Below are 21,375 nucleotides of genomic sequence, written 5' to 3'. Positions count from 1 at the left end.
ATTGTGGTTGACTTTCATCCCAATGATAGATTGCACACCATCTTATAGCATAAATCATATTTGCCTGCAGGTGTGTCCTTGATAGTGTATCATATTTTGATGACGCATTTTAGTCTTATAATGTTTTATAAGATAAAATCATCACATCAATATGACAATTTCCTTTTGTTTAATGCTTTATAATCTATCTCAGCAACATTTTATGACTCAGATGTACCCAAGTGCAGCTAAGAGCAGGGTTTAAAGATAAGATGAATAAATCTAGTCATTTTCTTGGCTTATCATAGCAGCGGCATATGATCAGAACATCGACATGTCATACCTATTACCAAAATAGAATGTGTTGTGTATGACATTTTGTCATGAGTTACAGTGAGCAAGAACAACTGCGTCAAGGAAACACATGACAACATGGAACAGGCTACAGCTTCAAATGTGACAGTCAAAGTGACACCGATACCAGCAGCATTATCACAAAAGTGTGAATCTCTAGATGGATACTAGTGTTGAATCCCTGAAGGAAAAGACAGTGGCAGAATACTGATTTTCCTTGAACTAATATGAAACATAGAGTAGTGTGATTAATGTTCTATGCCATAGAAAGACTGTTTTTATACTCCGTATTGTCAATTAAATCTATCTATATCTGTCTAGCTTCTACTAAATCATGATCTTGCACTTACAAAAAAGGACTGTGGTGGTACCATGGTACAGTAATGGTGTCAGAGGGCAAAATTATATATTCCAATGCACTGAATGATTAGCATATTCATATGCCATGACATTGAGAGATTATCATATTTATGTAGCTATGTATTGTATATACAGTGGGTACGGAAAGTATTCAGACCTACCATCCAACCTGACAGAACTGGAGTGGATCTGCAAGAGGGAATGGCAGAGGATCCCCAAATCCATGTGTGAAAAACTTGTTGCATCTTTCCCAAAGACTCATGGCTGTATTAGATCAAATGGGTGCTTCTACTAAATACTGAGCATTTTTCAGTTTTTCTTTTTTAATAAATTTGCAAAAATGTCAACAATTCTGTGTTTTTCTGTCAATATGGGGTGCTGTGTGTACATTAATGAGGAAAAAAAATTAACTTAAATGATTTTAGCAAATGGCTGCAATATAACAAAGAGTGAAAAATTTAAGGGGGTCTGAATACTTTCCGTACCCACTGTACATACGACTTCAAGGAAAACGTGGTACTTTCAAGTCAAGACATGTCAAGTCACATTTATGCACACTTGTAAAAATCATCAATTATGAAACCAGTTTAATTTCAGCAGAAAATCAGCTCAACAGTAGATAATAGTGCCATTATACAGTTCAATTTACTTCATTTTTGTTTCAATTAAATTCAATAACGGTGTCAATGTTGCAAAATGTATCTTTTTTTAATTAATTAAATTTAGCTACTGTATAAGCAGCTCTACAGAAGACAAAAGTGTCATGCATGTCAGTTCAAGTCAATTCACTGTTGATTCAATTTAGTTCAATAATGGTGTCAAGGTTGCAAAGTTAACGTCATTATCCATCCAGTTTATTTGTTTATGTATGTATTTATTTTGTTACCATAGTTATCTTAATTCCATTGGTGCACAATGAGGGAGATCCATATTCAACACATCAATTAATAAATCAATTAATAAACAAATAAAATGGATCTTACTTGATAATGGCTACCATAAAGCCAGTATTGGTAACAGTGTGTTCAAATGTTTTCTGATAGTGGTGCAAATGACCAGAATAGTGTAAAGTGACTTTGACCACAGCAGCCACCCCAGAATACCTTACCTCACGTTTTGTTCTGAAAATGTAAAAATCTAGGTTTTAAAATGTGACATACTTTGAGCTACCAAAGCACATGTTCAGACAAATGCATTTTCTCTGTCTTGCAGGTGAACAAGTGACCAATGAGGTGGAATACTACTTTAGCGGAGTGCTGGAAGAGAAGTTACCTTGCCCCAGTTCTCCGAGAGCACAGGGAGAGAGACAGACATCTCTGATTGTTTGTTGCCAGTAGGGAGACGGGAAGGTCAGTAAACAAACTAGATTGCATTTCTTCTGCTGCAGTGTGTCATTCTGCCTGATGTTCAACTCATGTCAGCACAAGAAGAGATGTTTGGATCCCCGCTTGATGTATCAGCAAGTGACTGCTGTCAGTGTAAACACTGCCATTCAAAATGCCATGCATGAAATGTCATTGAATACAGATTAAGATTTGGATTTCAGCTTCTTTGAGCAGGGCTGAAATCTACTTTTACCATTCGGAACAAAAATGTTGAATAATGATAATTTGACTAATGACTAAATCTACTTTAAATGGATTTTTTCCCCTCTCTGAATACTGTGTAATAGGCTGCACAATTAATAACATTTAAATCAAAATTGCAATATGGAATAGTGTGATTATTAAACCACAAAAGGCTATTTAGTGAATTCATTCAATTTATTCTTCTGCATATTGTTTATTGCTTGCAAATGAAGAGGCAGCAGTCTGTTCTGCCATCATGATATAGTGCTTTTAGCTGAATCAAAGCATCTTTAGATGCTTGCTCGGTACAAACTCCATCTGGCGTTGCTTTGAGTTTAGTGCGATTTATGTGGTGCGGTTATGACATGCATTGTAAGATTCACTCTATTTATTATTATTATTATTATTATTATTAGTATTAACATTTATGTGTATTAAATATTATTATTATTTAGCATTGTATTAATAAAATATAATATTTAATTTTTTTCATTCACTTTAATCTTGGGGTCGGCTGAAAGACATTTGGGTTTTGTTCTTTTACCCTTCAAGAGTAAAGGCCTTTCCACACTAAGCGCGAAAAAGCAAAACGAATATCGGACGTGATGACGTGCTGGAATAAAACAATAGAGTTCTATGGATGCTTCCACATAGACTGTGAACATTCGCGCACCGAAAATGCAAATTTTTTTTTTTCGAACCAGTCCGACGAATCTTTTCAGTTTCACAAAGCGAAAAAACACGGGCCTTCCAATAAGATTTGAGCTAGGATCACATGACTGGAGCAGCTGCTGTTGCACAAAAAGGCAAGAGTGGTGGCGCTGTTTCAAAAACCAGTGTAAACAAACATCGAAGAAGAGTATCCCGGATAAGAGAAGAGAGTGGATGCTGAGTTCTTGTTATCGTTGGTATTTCAGAACAGATTTATTCTCACATCATGTTCTTTATACAGAATAACATTTCTATTAATTGTCCACTGAATTATGTGATCTGTAGAGCACCGTCCGTTTTCTTCTACGTGCGTGAGTGTTATCAAAGCGCGTTAACTCTTTTTCTACACATGAAATATGAAACATAGTATGATGACGATATATTTTCTGTATGTGTTTTGTATGCAGCTCATGGTATTTTTAGAGCAAGGATGTTTATGACAAATATTAGCAGTGCAGCGTTATTAAACATACAAAGAGTGCATGTGTCTGCTTATTAATCAAAATCAACTATAGATCACAATTGGAAGTTATTACAAGCATTTGATGATGGTTTAAAGTGGGTAAGCAAATACATTAATAATTACATACATTTTCAAGTGTAGCTTGATGCTAATTGTACTTCTAATTATATTTTAGGATGTAGCCTATTCTTGTAAACATCATAGATAATTTGTTTCTGGTGTAGAACCTTGTTTATCTTAATGTAATGCTGTATATTGAGCAGCAGATGATGTTAAATCCATTTCAGAGATACATATCTGAGGAAAAATGCATTGTTGGTCGGCGCCACCTAGCGTGCAGGCGTGAATTAGCAGAAGGCGAACAATCGTTTTGCGTTCGGTGTGAAAGCACCGTTCGTCGGCGATTCGCCTCACTTTTTCGCATCGCGCTCAATGTGGAAAGGCCTTAACTCCTTATTTTGAGCAAAACATGATGCAATTTGGAGACAAAACACATTGCTTGCAATTTTGTAGTTTTTGCACACCCTTTCGAACATAAAGGTTGCTGTTTCGGTGTGTTTTTATGTTTTGTTTTGTTTTTATACCCCTGATATCTAAGCAACAGTAATATGAGATGGTTAATGTCCAAAAATGCTAAAACTTACAAACAAACAAATAAGAATAATTTGCAGTATATAACATGCCCAGCTGTTGTAATTTAGAGAGGGGGGGGGCAATGGAATCAGAGGTTCAGCATTATCATCCAGAAGGTATTCTTGCTGTGGTAAGTGTCTTGCATAAGCAACTTGATTTACAACTGCAGGCAAAAAGATAATAAAAATAACAAGTAAATAAAGGATACAATATATTGACTATGACGTGGCATATTATTAAACAGGTTAGAGCTTTTAACACATGAGTAGCAATAATAGTCTTAAGGCAGCTATTATTGTCTGGTAAGACCCAATTTATTTGATGGATATGTGGAAGACCCTGAATACCCCAAGCAAGCAATCAAACGAACAGATAATAAATAATTAATAAATAATAAAATAATAAAATCCCATCAAAAACAAGTCTATTAATATGTGAATCAAAACTGGAAAAAAAAAACCTGCATGCAATGAAACTAATGGTCACACAAACCAGAGGAAAACACATTAGCATTAGCAACTGCTGAAATTGTACATAATGTATTTGTGGCGGTTAAATACAATTACAAGGGTTTTTATAGTACTTCATTTTAAATGTTTAGTTACGACATACAGCTTTATCCACTGACTGGTCTATATTTTATATATATTAAATGAAGAAGACTCTGGGCAGTGCTATATGCTTTGATATACATTTTAAATGAAGAAGATCTCACTCTGGGCAGTGCTATATGCTTTGATTCATGAGTTGGCCTGCCCATCCAGTCCTGGTGGTTAATGGTAAACGAACTTGGCTTGCTGTCGAACTGAGGCTCGGCTTGAGCACTGAGTTCAACCCCCCTATTGTGGTACTAGAGGGAGTATTGTGGCTAGAGGGAGAGTAACAGAAATAGAGGAGGAGATGGGGAGGTGGAGGGATGCTGGAAGAATTGACGCTGGGACGGTACAATGAGTGCTGCTTATATAGGCTCGTAATGATGATTGACAGGACTGAATGATTAGGCTCCTCCCGAACCTACGTTTGGAACTTCATTTAAACAGTAATAATATGACGCATGAAATATGCTGTTATTGGTTGTGGCTGTGTCATGTTGGCAAACTTCTTTTCAGTGGAATCTTAAATAATTTGGTTAAACTTTGTTTCAATAGTGCACTTTGGGCATTTTGTTGACTACTGTCTAAGTAATTAATTTGCAACTACGTGTCAAATTTTATCAGAGTATTAGTAGATTGCCAGGTTAGGTTTTTGTTTAGCAGAATAAGTTGACATATACTTGCATAAACTTGACTTTTTGCAATGAGTCAGTAGAATATATATTGGGGGCGAATCAAAATAAAGTGTTAGCAAATATTAAGCTGATAGTCTGCTAATACTCCAGTAACTGGTAGATGACGTAGTTGCAAAGTTACTTATATTCAAAAAAATGTCTAATGCGCATTGAAATAAAGTGTTCCCAAGGTTTTTTTTGTGAAAAGTTATGCTAAGTCCAGTGGTTGAATTGTAAAACTAACTAACTAAATAACTAACTAACTAACTAACTAACTAACTAAATAAATATGATGATTACAAAAGGTGTTACACACAGTAACAACAACAACAACAACAAAATTGCTTTATTAAATTATCTATGATTTATAAGGTGTCTTCCTTGTGGGGCCTAAAATTGGGGGATTTTTGTTGATAACAATAATTAAACAATATTTTGCTGAGTGTATATTTGTGCTTGTACTTCGGCTGGTTTAGGCCTGTCATGGATAAATAAGTTGACAATAAAATTGCCAGTGGGTGGCTGCAAGTCCCTGTTTTAATAAATAATTAATTTAATCATTAAAATTGAACGAGCGTTCAAAACGACTTGATTCAATTAGAAATAAAGCAAGTGACTCTCTTTGTGAATGGATTGTTGAATCAATGACTCACTCGATTCGTTCAAAACAGATTAACGAACAGGAACGAAACAACACAGTGTTGGTCTCACGCATAATGGCTCTGTTCCAGCTTTGTTTGGAAATATTTTGTTTGCAAAGAAAAATATTCTAACTGCATTCTAATAGGCTTCATCGTGCAGTGAATGCTTTTGGACTGAAAATGCTTTTGGACTGAAAATGTGTTTTTGCAAAGTCAGTGACCACTCTCAATATCATCTTTCTGTCCCTCACAGTCACACATGCAGCACAATAATGTTTTGTCAGGGGACTGTCTTCAACTCTAATAAAGGAAATATTGTGTTGTTGTTTTTTACAGAACATCAAAAGTTGTGCTTGAAACTTTTTGTGCGAAAAATGAACAAAGCTTGCAGCTCGTTACAATATTGAGTTTTGATTAGCCCATCACCATTATTTAGTTTGTAAATTATAAGTATATTATTTTAATATTTAATTTGCATGTCCAGTTGTACATAATACACACCATTATTAATCTAAAGTGGACGGTAAAGGGGATGGTGGTTTTACATAGGGAATGATTTTTGTCTTTTTTTTTTTCAACAAGGAGCTTCCCCCCATATTCCCCCTCAATTCGAGCCCTAGTTAATCATTGAAAAGGTCAGACTCAAGTGCGATTTGCTCATGAAACAAAGATTGGAAATGTACCAGTACACCATTTTAACCTATCTCAAATGTCTGCCTTTGTGCCAGCAAACTGATTTTTAAGTGCATTGACTTATATTTCATAGTTGTTTATTTTATAAATTAGAAAAAAAAAAATGTATGTTGTGACATCCACTTTCCACAATCCATATTTCAATGGGTGGCTACAAATAAGTTATTTAAAACAAAAATGAAACATACCTTCCCATTTAACACATAGCGAGAGTGAAATAGTGGTGTATAATTTAGATTATATTCTTTGTTGTTGAACAATTATTTCTTGCAAATTATTTATTTTGATTTTTTTTTTAGGTATTGCTTTCCTGGAAACTCCAGCAAAGGGTTAATAAAATGTTTTACAATTGCAGTGGTTATTGCAACTAGGTTCTTATAGTATAAAAATGACTCGCAACAGGAAGCAGTGGGCTTTAATTGCCTCCCAACAGATTGCTGCCTCACAGAGAAAGCGGGTTAATTGTGTGGGCTGGGAAAGCCATTTCATGACCTTTATCAAGCATTACCAAACACAACATTTCTGAAGCTTTAATGTTTACAGGTTTGTCTCCTATTGCGCATGAAATGAGTTGGCTGGCTTCCAAAATAAAAAGGCCAATCCTTCAAGACAACATTAATTTGTACACATACTGTAGTGTCACACAGGACATTTAAAATGCTTTTGGCGCATTTTTGTAAAATGATATTACGTTGCTTCTTGCATGTTTCACAACAAAGTAAAGTGTCCAGTGACAATGTACTGGTGCTAAAGCATGTTCAGTTGTAACCAAAACAGATTAATGTAAATCTGGCAACACCTTTATTGTTGCACATATTGCAGCAGTTTTTAAATTAATTGTCCTGTGAGTAACATTGAAAAATGCTAAAAAAAAAAAAATGCTAAAAAAAAACCACACTTTTGAAAATAAAATATCACCTACTTTAAACCCTAGGGTAAATCTAACCGTTAGCAAAAGAAAATGTGACTCGTGGCTCATACCAGTGTGCTCTGCATCGCAAATGTAATGCTGTACAGCAGTTTTTAAATTAATTGTCCTGTGAGTAACATTGAAAAATGCTAAAAAAAAAAAAATGCTAAAAAAAACCACACTTTTGAAAATAACATATCACCTACTTTAAACCCTAGGGTAAATCTAACCGATAGCAAAAGAAAATGTGACTCGTGGCTCATACCAGTGTGCTCTGCATCGCAAATGTAATGCTGTACCAGGTGAGCTACTGAGCAAGTTTACAACATAATATTGTGACTTGCTGGGGAGAGGTTTTCACCTACCATATGATAAAATGGATTAAATAACTTACACTGAGTGTGTTTACATGCACAATTTTGCAACAATTTTTCGTAACCCAACAGTGTATAAAATCATGAAAACACCTTACTTTTTTCAGATAACAGTAATAGATGTTTAACCTGATCAAAATGCTTAGATTTTTGTCATTTTGCCCATCAAAATTGGACAGTTTCAGATGTAAGTTTGTGTTATTTTTTTTTTTTTTCAAAAAATGTGCCTTTTTATCTGTTTTGTTGGTGTTAATATGTAGCTAACAAGAACACTCTAATAACCGCTTAGCAACATACTAAAAACTACTCATAACACAATACCAACAATTAGTGTTGTGGTGGCTGTTTTTTTATTTTATAATGTAATATTATTAACAATGTAGTAAAATTAACAGTATCATACAGTACATTGCCAAGTGCTTTTCAGTTGCCTCTACAGTCATATTTTAGCATGTCAAAGTACACTGAAATGATAGCTGATTGTCAGCCGTCAGCTTAGCCAGAGCCCCTCAGGAGACTGGCTGTTTCCAGACTGTATAAATGTTTAGCACTTCAGGTAAACCATTAGCTGGTGACCTGCCAGTAAACTGCCTACATGCCACATGCTGTCTGCTGACAGTCAGCCAGTATGTTAGTGTACTCCGAGGGTGGATGTCTGTCCACCACCTGACCACTGTCTCTGCTGCTGTACTCGGCCATCTGGCACTGCTCTCTCTCTTGAGACGGAATTAAGTGCACTCGCCTGTCACACAAATGACAACAGTTCCACTGTAAACTCCAAGAAATGAGTGTGAAAAACTGCTTAGTTAGAGTGCAGAGAGTGATGTTGTGTGTGTGTGTGTGCTTCCCCACATACAGTACTGAGTCCTTGAGCTTTTCACACAAGTACCAGACTCCCTTGAGTGTCATTTGTTTTGCCATTTCTATCCTTTGCCTCATGTGTGAGTTTTGCGCGTTGTGTTTGCATCAGCATGTTTTAATAAGTTCTTATATTTTAGTTACAAAGATTTGATTACACCGTATTGCAACTGTGTAGATATATTCATGTGCTATAGTGATGCAATTTCCAGAAACTAATTGCAAATGCACATTTTTATGTGTTTTCAGTGAATCTTTCTCTTTCTATTTCTTTTCTAAATTTTGTCTTAAAATTTGGCATTAGGAAAATCACAAAATAGAGAACAAGAGTAAATGACATGAAATGCTGATTAAAAATCAACAAGTCAACACTACTTAAATGCAAATATGATTACCAACATTGAAGATGATTAAGATTGTTTTGTCAATTCATTTAAACTATAATTTACATTATTATTATTATTATTATTATTATTATTATTTATGTATTTGTTTTTTTTGTTCTTTTGTTCTCTCTGTGATAGAACAGATACATTTGGGGGAGGGTGTGGCTGAAAGGTTATGGTGCGCAAATTTATGATCCTTAAATTATGAATATGATTATCAAATAACATGCATTTGCTCTAATAAATAAATAATCCATAACTTCTCCATTACCACTGCATCTGTTGTTGTTGTTGAAAGTAATGTAACTGATCAGGTTATGCAGATTAAGGGTGGTAAATTTCATTCTAGCTATCCAGCATTCCAAGCTTGGATTGATCTTCCAACTGGAAAGCTTTTTTCAAGATGCCTTATTAGTTGGAACTTAACTTGAAAATAAATACATAAATAAATAAATAAATAAATGCTACTACTACTACTACTACTACTAATAATAATAATAATGATAATAAATTAAAACAAATTTGTACTGCCACATAGTATTAAAATCCAAACTCATTTGGATAACAGAATACTGTCATGTAAAATCATGGTGTAATAACAAGAAGGAAAACTCTCTAAATTTATCCATTCATTCTCCATTTTGTCCTACCAGCGCTGCCAAGTTTGGAAAGAAAGAAAAAAATAGCAAGACAAAATAACAAGACTCTTTTCTGAGGATGCATGTAGTGGAACAATGTGCTTACAGTCAATAGTCTTCATATTTTTTAGAATGCTTTCTATGATTCTTTTAGCCTAAAACGATTACCTTGAAAGTGTGCAGAGCTTCAAAAAAAAAAAATATATATTTCCATTTTCTCATATAGCTTGGAAAGAATGCCAACTAAAAAGATAAGATTCTAAAAATTGTTTTTTATCTGTTTATTCTAAAAATGATTTTTTCCTTGACATGAAGCAAAAACAACAATAGCTGATAAATTCAATGTTGTAATCATTGCCAGAGTTACAGGAATAATAACTGAATGGATAAAGTAAATTTCTTTAATAGGTTATGATGGCCTGCAATTGAGATGAATGTTGGAGGGAAGAAAAAATAAATAAATAAAAAACAGAGTCTCTACACAATTCTACCTGTACAATATCTGAGACAAGCTACTAAATGTAAGTGAATGTAAATGTTAATACAGTTTAATGCCATTATTTTCCACATGCTCTTTTTAAAAGACCTTCCCTTTAAATCACACTAACACAGGCATACTGTACACACAGATCTGACAAAACTGCAGAATTTGTAAAGCTTCACAGATATAAGGAAAAGCTATCTGGTATTCACTAATGGAGTCTAAAGACACCTTTACAAAGACTGCACAGAATCTGAAGCAGCATCATGAAGACCATGGTGTTTTAACTTGACACAGAGGTGCCATAAATGTGTTCACCTGAAACATAATCATGGGAAAGAACATATAACACTGAATTATGATGACAGCCAGCAAAAATGCACACAAAGCTTATTAGATTATTGAAGTGAATAACAGAAGTGTTGATAGTGTATAATGTTCCAAGTCAGTCATTTATGAGGAAGCTGGTTTTCAAACAGAGCTTAATTGTCATAAAAAGGCGACATCGGATATGGTATTTCATTTATGCAGAACCAACAGCTTATTACAGTTGCCTGAATACAAGTTTAATATTTTAGTACAGCTAAAATTGGCATACCTACACATAATCTGGAGCTCTTACAGAGCCACCTTAGCTTCACTGTTTAAAGATGCATCTAACGTACTATGACACAATAGATACTTAAATATGAAATGTATTATGAAAAAATAACTAAAGCCTTCTCAGAATCTGAATCAGAATCCCTAAAGTCATATAAAAGTGAGTTGTGATTTGAGTTTTAACACATCAAACAGCCCCTTCTTATCTCAATAAAGGATTTTTGGCCAGAATTAGATTTAATATGCATCGAATGCTGATAAATTTTGACTTGCAACTTGCAGACTAACAGTTTTAGTCTTGTGATAGTGACAGGCCAGGGAACAGACAGAGTGCCAGGAAATGTATGAGAACTGCCAGTACGGAAGATTAATTCCTGGTATTGTGAAAAGTATGATACAGAATTGCTGGCCCTCTTTGAGCTCATTTTTTTTTTTCCAGACCTTAAACCTTTTCATTACCCAACCCAGACATGCTCCTTTCTATGATAAGAGATCCCAAGATGCAAAAAAAATAAATAAAAAAATACACAAAAACAACAACAACAACAAAAACATGAATAATTATATAACAAACAGTGTGATTAGAAGTAGTCAAAAGTGGTTATGCTTATTCACCCCTTAATGCACTTAATGCAGCATAGTGATTAGGTAGTAAAGTGAATACTGTGATTATCATAATGTAATTATGTCAATAATTAAAATATCCATAATCACAGTATAATATGTGGAGTACTGGGTTTATCCACTTATAGATATATTTACACCTCAATTTCGTTGCATCCTTTCTGAAAAGTCTGCATGTCTTGCTGCTGCAGCTGAGTGACGTGTTATGCTCAAAGGTTTAAAAACATGGCTGAACAGATGAAGCTTTCAAAGACTTCATTTTCAGATGTCAAGTGCTTTACTAATGGCCGGAAACACAACAATGGAGACATTTTTAGTTGTGTTTCTGACAAAAACTGGGAGGCTGAGTACCCTAGAGCCGACAAACCTGTCTATATATAAAGGAAGGGCATAATAGCTGCCTATTTTAAGCCAAAAAAAAAACTCAACCTGCTGCTGTAATCTTTCCACACTTTCACATTATGATCGCATGATCACATCTAGAGATGCTGCAAATGAACAATATCACTGCCATCACTGCAATTAGTAGATCATCTCTGGCCCTTCTGAATATGTATCATATTCGTCTGAGGACTGCATTTTGCATTTGAGGCAAATAAAAACTTATTTTGAATAGAACATTTTGTTTTGGGTGAAGTGAATAGCAACACAATGGTAGTAAAAACAAGAATAATCCATAGTTCAAATCAAAGTAGTCAGAATGCAAACAGGATTTTACTATATCATGTAAACATCTCAGTCCACATTCTTTACTTTCATCATTGACAATAATCACACTGTACATGTACACATACTCTAAATGCAACCAATCTCATCAGACAGTGGCTTGTAGCATCTGAATCACAACAAAATCAGTCTGTTATATTCACATTAAATGTGGATCATGATTGTGTTGCTAAAACGGATGACCCCGATTCATTATGCATTAATGTTCTAATTTTCGCCCATCCATCAGATTTGGATAGAGCCTATCCCAGTATCTCAGACAGGAAACACCGTGGATGGATTGCCAGTCCATCATATGGCTAAACAAGACTCATATGTTTGTATGGGGAAAATAAAGTATTTAGAAACCTACAGCAACACTGCCAGAACAAACTCCACAAACAAAGGCCTCCTGGCTCAATCAGAACTACAGTCAGGTCCATATATATTTGGACAGGGACTCAATTTTTATAATTTTGGCTCTGTATGCCACCAGAATATAATTAAAATGAAACAATCAAGATGCAATTGAAGTGAAGACTTTAAAGGGATAGTTCACACAAAAATTTAAATTTGATGTTTATCTGCTTACCCCCAGGGCATCCAAGATGTAGGTGACTTTGTTTCTTCAGTAGAACACAAACGGAGATTTTTAACTCAAACCATTGCAGTCTGTCAGTCATATAATGGAGGTGAATGGGAATCACGGCTTTGAGAGTCAAAAAAAACATACACAAACAAAACCAAATTAAACCCTGCGGCTCGTGACGATACATTGATGTATAAAGACATGAAACAATCGGTCTGTGCAAGAAACTGAACAGTATTTATATTGTTTTTTACCTCCGATTTACTGCAATGTCCGAACTGTCCTGAGCGCGTCCTGAGCGCGTCCGCGTCTTCTTCTTCAGCCACCTATCTCAAATGGACCATTGACACTCTATCTACACTCTCAATTAGGAGTGTCAATGGTCCATTTGAGAGATAGGTGGCGGTAATGCACTTATAAGTCTGCGATCTGCCGTAACGCAAAAAGAAGAAGACGACGATATTTTTTTTTACGAAACCTACCTATATTGAAGTGTTGATAAAAAAAGAATGCTTTAAGCTAGAATAAAACTGATTTTTTTGTTTAAAAGTAGAGGCTCTCTATATTCAAATATTCATACAGCAAAATATTCTGGAGGCCATAAAATTTTAGTGAAAATCATCAAAATCGCTGGCGGTGGCTGGCAAATTTTTTCAAAAATGCTGGCGGGGAATTAGTTAAACTGCTCATGAACTGCACTAATTTACAAAACTGGCACAAATCGTCATCAGCATTGCTGGACATTCCGTATTCAAAACCCTGCTCATTTAATCTGGACAATGTTTTTTTTGTTTTGTTTTTTGGTGACTGTTTGCTGGGGGAATTTGTATTTGTGAAGCGTTTAAGTGTTTTAAGCGTTTGTGTTTGTGAATATTTGGCGTGGATAGTTTAATTCAGTTTGGAAAAGGGATATCCCCTGTCTTTGTCCTTTTTTTTTTTTTTGCATTAATCAAAACTTTATTACACCGTAACCTTTAACATTTTTTGTAAACAGTTGGCAAATATTGCTTAATTGTCTCATCATGTTCAGCTTGCATCTTACCTCAGCTCGCATTCAAGTGCCACTCAGCTCTGTGAACTTTAAATCCCGCCTTTTTCAATTTGATTGGCTAAACATTTTGACATTGAGCACTTTTGAGCCGCTGCACTGAGCCAGAGCGCGCTAGAATGTTTGGCTGAAGTGGGCTGCTGCGCGGGCCTTTCGTCTGGTCCGATGGACGGATTAGGCTACATATATTTACTATAATTCATTCTTTATATTTATGCAATGGGCCGGCCCACATTGTACAGTGGCCCACCGGGAAAACTCCCGGTGCTCCAGATGGCCAGTTCGCCACTGCTTGGCTGGATGATGTGAAAGGATTTTTCTTTACCATGGAGAGGATTATCCACCACTGTTGTCCTCCTAGGATGTCCAGGCCTTTTTATGTTGCTGAGCTCACCAGTGCATTCTTTTTTTTTTTTTTCTCAGAATGTACCAAACTTTTGATTTGGGCACTCCTAATGGTCCTGCTATCTATCTGATGGATTTGTTTTGTTTTTGAAGCCTAACAATCGTCTGTTTCACTTGCATGGATAGCTCATTTGACTGCATGCTGTGGGTTCACAGCAACAGCTTCCAACTGCAAATGGCACACTTAAAATCAACTCCAGACCTTTTACCTGCTTAATTGATGTAGAAATAATGAAGGAATAGCCCACATCTGTCCATGAAATGGCTTTTGAGTCAACTGTCCAATTACTTATGGTCAGTGTTGGGAGTAACGCATTACAAAAGTAATAATATTACAGTAGTATATTACTTTTTGCTGTAACGCAGTAATATAACGCATTACTAATCAAATTTGGGTAATATTATTACTCGTTACAATCTCAGTAACGCAAGTTACAACAACATATTTTAACTCAAAATTAAGTGGTGAATTTACTAACACCGCAAAACAGCACCAGAGAAAAACATCCGCGGGTAAAATAGTTTGTCTATCTTCTGTTGCTGGAATTAGATGGTTGAGATGACTGCAGAGACGGATTCTACATTTGTGAGATGGACACACTCCTGTTATTTTCAGTTCATCGGAGAAAAGGATAAGAATGCATAGTCAGGTGCAATATGTGCAACACCAAACTCTCATAAAAGAGCTGTAATCCCTTAACCTTTCCTCCAATTGTGATGAGAATACTCTCAAATTAAAGCTCGGAGTGGGCACTTTAAGCTCATATTTATTATATAACTGTAAATTAAATATGTTTTGGTCAATAGCTAAAATTGTGTAATTGTCCAAATATATATGGACCTGACTGTAGAACCATGTATCTTCTTGCTATATGGTGAAATTACTACCCACTAAGCCACAGTGATCTAACTTTTCTTACTATAATTGTTTATTCCTTGCCATGTTATATGACCACTGAGAATTATTTTGTATGCTTATTGCAATGGATCAGCACTTCCCCACTGGAGAGTTTCTTATATAATGCTTCGATGAGGCCTTGCATGTTGTTTTTCCTGTCCATCAGTATAGGTCGAGGGTTATCTAACCCCAGGCTGTTAGTTTTGCCACTTCAAACATGTTTATCTTGGATAGTAGCGCTCTTCCTGGAGTGGAGAGCAGTCAGGATAAAAACTGAAAGCGTGCTTGTCTGAATAAGCAGAGAAGGTGCAGATGAGAAAGAGAGGTATAGAGCGAATCACACTCAACTTGGCAGCAAATTAAGTCACGGAATTCAAGCAGAACAGCTGCTCAAAAAAGATGATAGGAGCAAACAAATTAAAACAAAATCAAATCTCCTTGTCACACAAACAAAAGAGAAAAAGTGGGTCGATGAATCATTCGGTAGAAAAAACATAAGTGAGCCAAAGGTGGAGGAAGAAGCTGCAGTAGAGAAGAGGCTGCAGAAGAGGCTGCGTTAAACATTATGTGGCAGAATGTTCTCATATTTATGTCAAGGTCTTTGCCTGATAGTCTAAAAAGGTGGTATAATTAGAAACAAGGGTGGCGAGTCTACTGCCTCAGAGCACTGCTTCTTTCATTTCAGTTAGGTTCCTTGGTGTCAAACTGTTGTCTCCGACATCTACAAAAGAATATCAGAGGAACATTTGCATGCCTATCTATTGTCTAAATGTCTGAAAAGACATTTGCACACTGGTGGTATTTCTCTCAGCCCATAGAAGTCATTGCATCTGCAAATTCAAGATGTTCTTTAGTTTCTTGCCAGTTATGCTGTAGTAGGAGACCACAGTCATAACAAGAAATGGCTCACTGTGGGATCTTCCCCGTCTCATCACCTATCAGTGCAGCACACCATCCATCGAGTGATTTTGTAAAACAAAATATGACTCATAAATCAATGTTTGCCAAGGACATTTTTTAACTATATACATTTCTTAACTGTAAGGTGAAAATAAACCAGGATGACTAGCAGAATGTTGGGTGGTAGAATTTGGACCAGGTCCTTTGCTGTGTTCCATTCAAAATCAGATGTTGGATATTCATATTTGATTGTCTCATGCTTGGAAGACATTTTGCCATTCTATCTTGAGACTTGCTAATAACAGTTTAAAAGTTCTGCATCCCTTGGCTGATGTTTTGTTAAATCCATCTCTCAACATAAAATAACATAAAATTAACCCTGGCCTAAGGCAGTAAATGTATGCTACAGATATAATTAAGAAAAAGGAAAAACACTTGGTTAATGGTCAGTGGTTACCTTTGAAGCGATTGCTACACCCCTGCACTTTAGGTAATATTACTGCAGGCAATATTCCTCCAAGTTGTTACATCAACAATCATAGCTGCTGTATTGAGGCTATGCTGAGCTCAGCATTAGAAGAACCTCCAGCAGTGAGGGATCCCCCATCTGTATCTGGGAAGGAGTAGGTGGTGGGAAGTGCTTCCCTGATGGAATTACAGGATACCTGTTGTCCTTAGGGCAGATGATACAAACAACTATGTTTCCCCCACTAGAATTGGCCCACCTTGTTAGCAACCACTTGGACATCTGCCAACTACTTGGCACTTTTTTAGCTCTAGCCATACCAGCGGAGATGGAAACAGGCTTTCTACTATGTTATTACCCTCAGAAGTACTGTGGTTAAAATTGTGCCAGTTTGGTTGGAGGCCAGGTGTCCCTGAAGTATATATCCTCTGTTAGCTAAGCATTACACAAACAAGGCAAATACCAGCACTACTCCAATTTCCCATGCATCTTACTGCAAATGTGGAATGCTTACATTGACTGATTTAGATTTTTTTGGGTTGGTGGTCTTTGACTTACTTTATCACTCTACTTGCGGTATTTCTCACAGGGAGTGTCATGGCAGACGTCCAAATCCACTATAATTTTAAAAATAATTCTGATTTTGTGTCAGAATTTAGTTTTAAGATTTTTTATTTTTTATTTATTTATTTATTTTTCTTTTAGGTGAGAATATACTTGTTTAGACTTCAAATATGCAGTTTCTTAATAAAGATAATGTCTATTTGAAAATTAGCTTTGATGTTTTCGGAGATGTGAGCTCCAGGACATCAACAGCCATTCAGCGACTCATGAACCCACCGAGAGCAGCCTTACCTCGGCCAGATCTTCTGCAATCTGTTGCTGGCTCCAATGTCTCTATAGTGGTTAAACATGAGATATAATTTGTTTTGGGTAAATCTAATGGGCAGTCTTTGGTCTCATCAATCTGTTATGTATTTTAGAGCAAACGTATTTGGTTGAGGGCAGTGTTCATTTTGACAGGCATTTTTGGTTTAGTCTTAGTCTCTATCTTGAGACGAAAATGCTTAATAGTCTTAGTCACTTTTTAGTCATTTGAGTCTTTCATAGTTTTAGTCTAGTTTTAGTCGACAAAAAGTCATTGCATTTTTTGTAAACTTTTAGTCATTACTTTTAGTCAAACTGCAGTTACCAACATTTATTTTGGTAGCTATTTTATAGGCCTATGTAGTCTTCAAACAAAAATAGTCATAAATTTTTCTCTCTTTAGACCAAATCATTTAAGCTTATAAGAAATTTGAATCAAGGATTGAATTTGGAAAAACTTGAATAAATGATGACAATTTTCATTTTTGGGTGAACTATCCCTTTAACAGTGAAAAGGGAGCAACTTATACAATATTACAGTTGCTTATAATATATATATATATATATATATAATTTATATTTTTTGAAAAATAAGCAGAATAAGACAATAAGACAAATATGAAATATATACAAGTTAAACTCATTTTTCAGATACAGTATGTTTTTCTTAAAGGGGTCATATTATGCAATTTAAATTTTTCCTTTCTCTTTGGAGTGCATTTCGTAACATTTCCGTCACGCGCTTGAGGTATTCGGCCAATCACAACACACTGGATAGCTGGCCAATCAGAGCACACCTCACTTTTCAGATCGATGAGCTTTGTAAAAATCGACGCGTTTCAGAAAGGCGGGGCATAGAGGAGAGACAATAATGTACAGTATGTGGAAAATAATGTGTTTTTTGAACCTTAAACCGCATAAACACATTTCATTACACCAAATACACAAAATAATGTTCTTTTTAGCAGCATCATATGACCCCTTTAACATATTTATTTAACTTATTTTGTTGGTTAACATTAATGACAAGGATAGGTACTTAATTAGGAATGCTGTCCCTTTAAGACGGAAGGCTTTTATGTAATACTGACACACGTTCAGTTTTCACCCACCTGTTTACGTTCACTTAATCCATACCAACTGTATTTACGTGAGATACTCTACACGATATACATTTGGACTGCTGTGTGTGTATTTGAGTGCTGAGAACTGATCGTGCGCTGTATATGAGAACTGAAGAAGTGGAGAGAGAGAGCACTCCTATCAGCGTGATTCCGCCTATCCGCCTTCACTAACTTTAAGTTAATTGACAACGAATTGTGACTCCCGGGAAAAACAGGACATCTGGTCATCTTATCCCTACCCCGTCAGGTGCTGAGGCCATTGATTCAGACCGCTAGTTCACGTTTTGGTAGCCTATCCATCCACTGCGGCTGCCATACTGAGACTAGATATGCAAACGCCCCTTATCCGATTGCAATCCAATGACAGGGACGCACATTTTGAAGGGCAGGACAGTAGCCTATATGATGTATTTTGAATGTCCGGTAGTCCTCAAATAACATTAAAGTCCCGTCTCGTCTTGTTACCGAAGACGCGGCATGCATTTTGTCATAGTTTTTATCATCAGATATTAGTTTTAGCTCGTCAACAACTCGTCTTAGTCACATACAAATATTTGTTAACGAATATTTTTCGTCGTCGTCTTCGTTGACGAAATTAACACTGGTTGAAGGCAAAATCAAATTTTTTGTATTTTTGCATTATTGCATTTTTTGTATTTTATGTAACATTAATGTTGTATATCAGAGCGCTGCCTTTGTACTTTTGACTGAATTGCCTAGCAACTATTATGATGGCTGTTGTTGTTGTTTATTAAATATTATTTTTAATAAATACTATTTATTTAATAAATAATAGCAGTATTTAATAATTGTATTTTATATTGAGGAGTGTGTGTGTGTGTGTGTGTGTGTGTGTGTTCGTGATGGTGATTTTAATTAAATTATTCTACCATTAGATGGTGACAAAAGACTGTTTTTTTTTTTATAAATGAGTTGGAAGTAAAGATTTGTATATTGACAGAGACTGAAAGAGGGTTGTAAACAAGGAAGTTATTTTTAGTTTCAACAACAGCTTGTAAGACGCAGCCAACAAATGCACTGAGCAGCGCTGTCATCGGAAATCACCATTAACAGATGAAAGGATAGTACGACAAAGATATTGCTTTCCTCAGCGGACGTTCAAACTAATGTTTTATTGTGAATATGAGATTGAGCTGAAGAATGAATGCTGTATCAGATCCAGGTAATAACACTCACCCAGTCCATCTCTCTCATAATATTCCACATAATACACAGCTTTTAATGCAGTAATACAATAAGTTTTCAATGAAGCAACTCAACATTTCTGCGTTACTACTTCTAAAGTGACGTTTTTGAATTAGTAATGGAGGCTTGAGCTCAGCTGCTAAACTGTCAAGCTGAGACTTGAATCCATGGTGGAAGGAAGTAGTTCTGCACAAAAGAGGTTTTTTAAAGACACTCTGTTGTTATTTCCTATGTATTTACACACGTATGCCATCAAACTGTTGTATAACCCATTTAATCCCCAATTTTTCCTAGTCATGAAAATATCCAAATGATGTGTTATTAATAACCTTTTGAAATAATAATAATTTTTTTTAATTTTTTGGGAAAAGTGTGTGAAAAATTGTGTTTTATGTTTGGTCATAGTTGTGACTGGTGGGATAATGTGTATACTGAATTAACATATTCTGCAACATATTTCTGTCATAGAAATTGTTATATATCTTAGCCCAGCTATTTTAAACTGTTTGATCACATTCTAGGGTTACTATTATGCATAAAAACCCCTTATACAACACTGATACGAACACTGAGATAAAAGACAGAAAAATACAATCAACGTTTTTCAAAATTGTTACTTTTTCGTAAAATATATCAAATTTTTGTATTAGTGCTACCAGTATTACAACCAATATTGTAACTTATTTGTAACATTTGAACTTTTAATTAAGTGCAATATATTTTTTCATTGCAACACTTTAGTGTAATTTTCACTAACAACTGCAATTGGATTTATATTGTATACCTAAGTTCACTATTGTGACCATCAAGATGTTTACTCATTCTATGACCACACTAAAAAAAAACTGAATATATGTGAAATCATATATTAATAGTAGACACCTTAAAGATAATGTGTACCAAACATCTTTGTCATATCTTTATGTTAACATGCGTTACTAGCCTTTTGTTTTGGAGCTTTGAGCCATCATCTTCTCAAGGTGCCACCAGGAATTAAACTGATCTGGTCATGTGACGATTTGCACTAATCATGTGAAAATGCACATATTGAGATTTTTTCTTTCTTTCCATATTTGCAGAAAGTGCACTAAAACATCAGTCAGTAAGGTTTTTAGAGCTTTATAAATGGGGGAAAAAAATTAATATAGTCACTATTGTGACCGGTGGGATTAAATGGGATAAACGCAATATCACACTCTTAGCAGTGTGATATGGCTGTATATCGGCACGCTGAGATTATAGGTGTGTTCGACTTCATGCAGCGCCACAAAGATTGGCTGCCGCCTGTCAAAAGTAATGCATTCTGGTTAGAACATTTGTCTGACTTTGATTGGCGCTGCAGCCGCCTTACGATCACATGTCCCATTAAAGTGCCACGAGAGCAAAACGAGACCAGCCGCCTAGGTAAGGTGCTGCAGTTGCTCAAAATCGGCTGCGAAAGCCTTGATGATCACAAACTTTATTCTCATCGGTAAGATTTTGTGATGACAAGCACAACGTGTGTTGCGTGTTTATTCTAACAATTCAATTCCAATAATGCTTACAAATCTGTGCTTTTATAACCGTAAAAGCATTTTAGTGTAGTCGCACTGTTATATTGAGACACGTAAAAAAAAAAAAAAAAAAA

General features: G+C 35.5%; 1 protein-coding gene across 1 annotated transcript in view; it reads left to right on the top strand.

The window, feature by feature from the left end:
* The first annotated feature begins 1,942 nt into the window (after positions 1-1,942).
* The window catches only part of LOC107754074 (leucine-rich repeat and fibronectin type-III domain-containing protein 2-like), a 103,746-nt gene continuing 84,313 nt past the window's right edge, over positions 1,943-21,375 (top strand). The window contains exon 1 of the mRNA XM_016570389.1: positions 1,943-2,042. The gene's annotated coding sequence lies outside the window, so the exon portion shown is untranslated. The remainder of the gene's footprint in view (positions 2,043-21,375) is intronic.

Source organism: Sinocyclocheilus rhinocerous, unplaced genomic scaffold (assembly GCF_001515625.1).
Source record: "Sinocyclocheilus rhinocerous isolate Xijiao unplaced genomic scaffold, SAMN03320098_v1.1 scaffold322, whole genome shotgun sequence".
Taxonomy (NCBI): domain Eukaryota; kingdom Metazoa; phylum Chordata; class Actinopteri; order Cypriniformes; family Cyprinidae; genus Sinocyclocheilus; species Sinocyclocheilus rhinocerous.
Note: the sequence above shows the minus strand (reverse complement) of the source record. Positions and strands in the feature narration are given on the sequence as shown.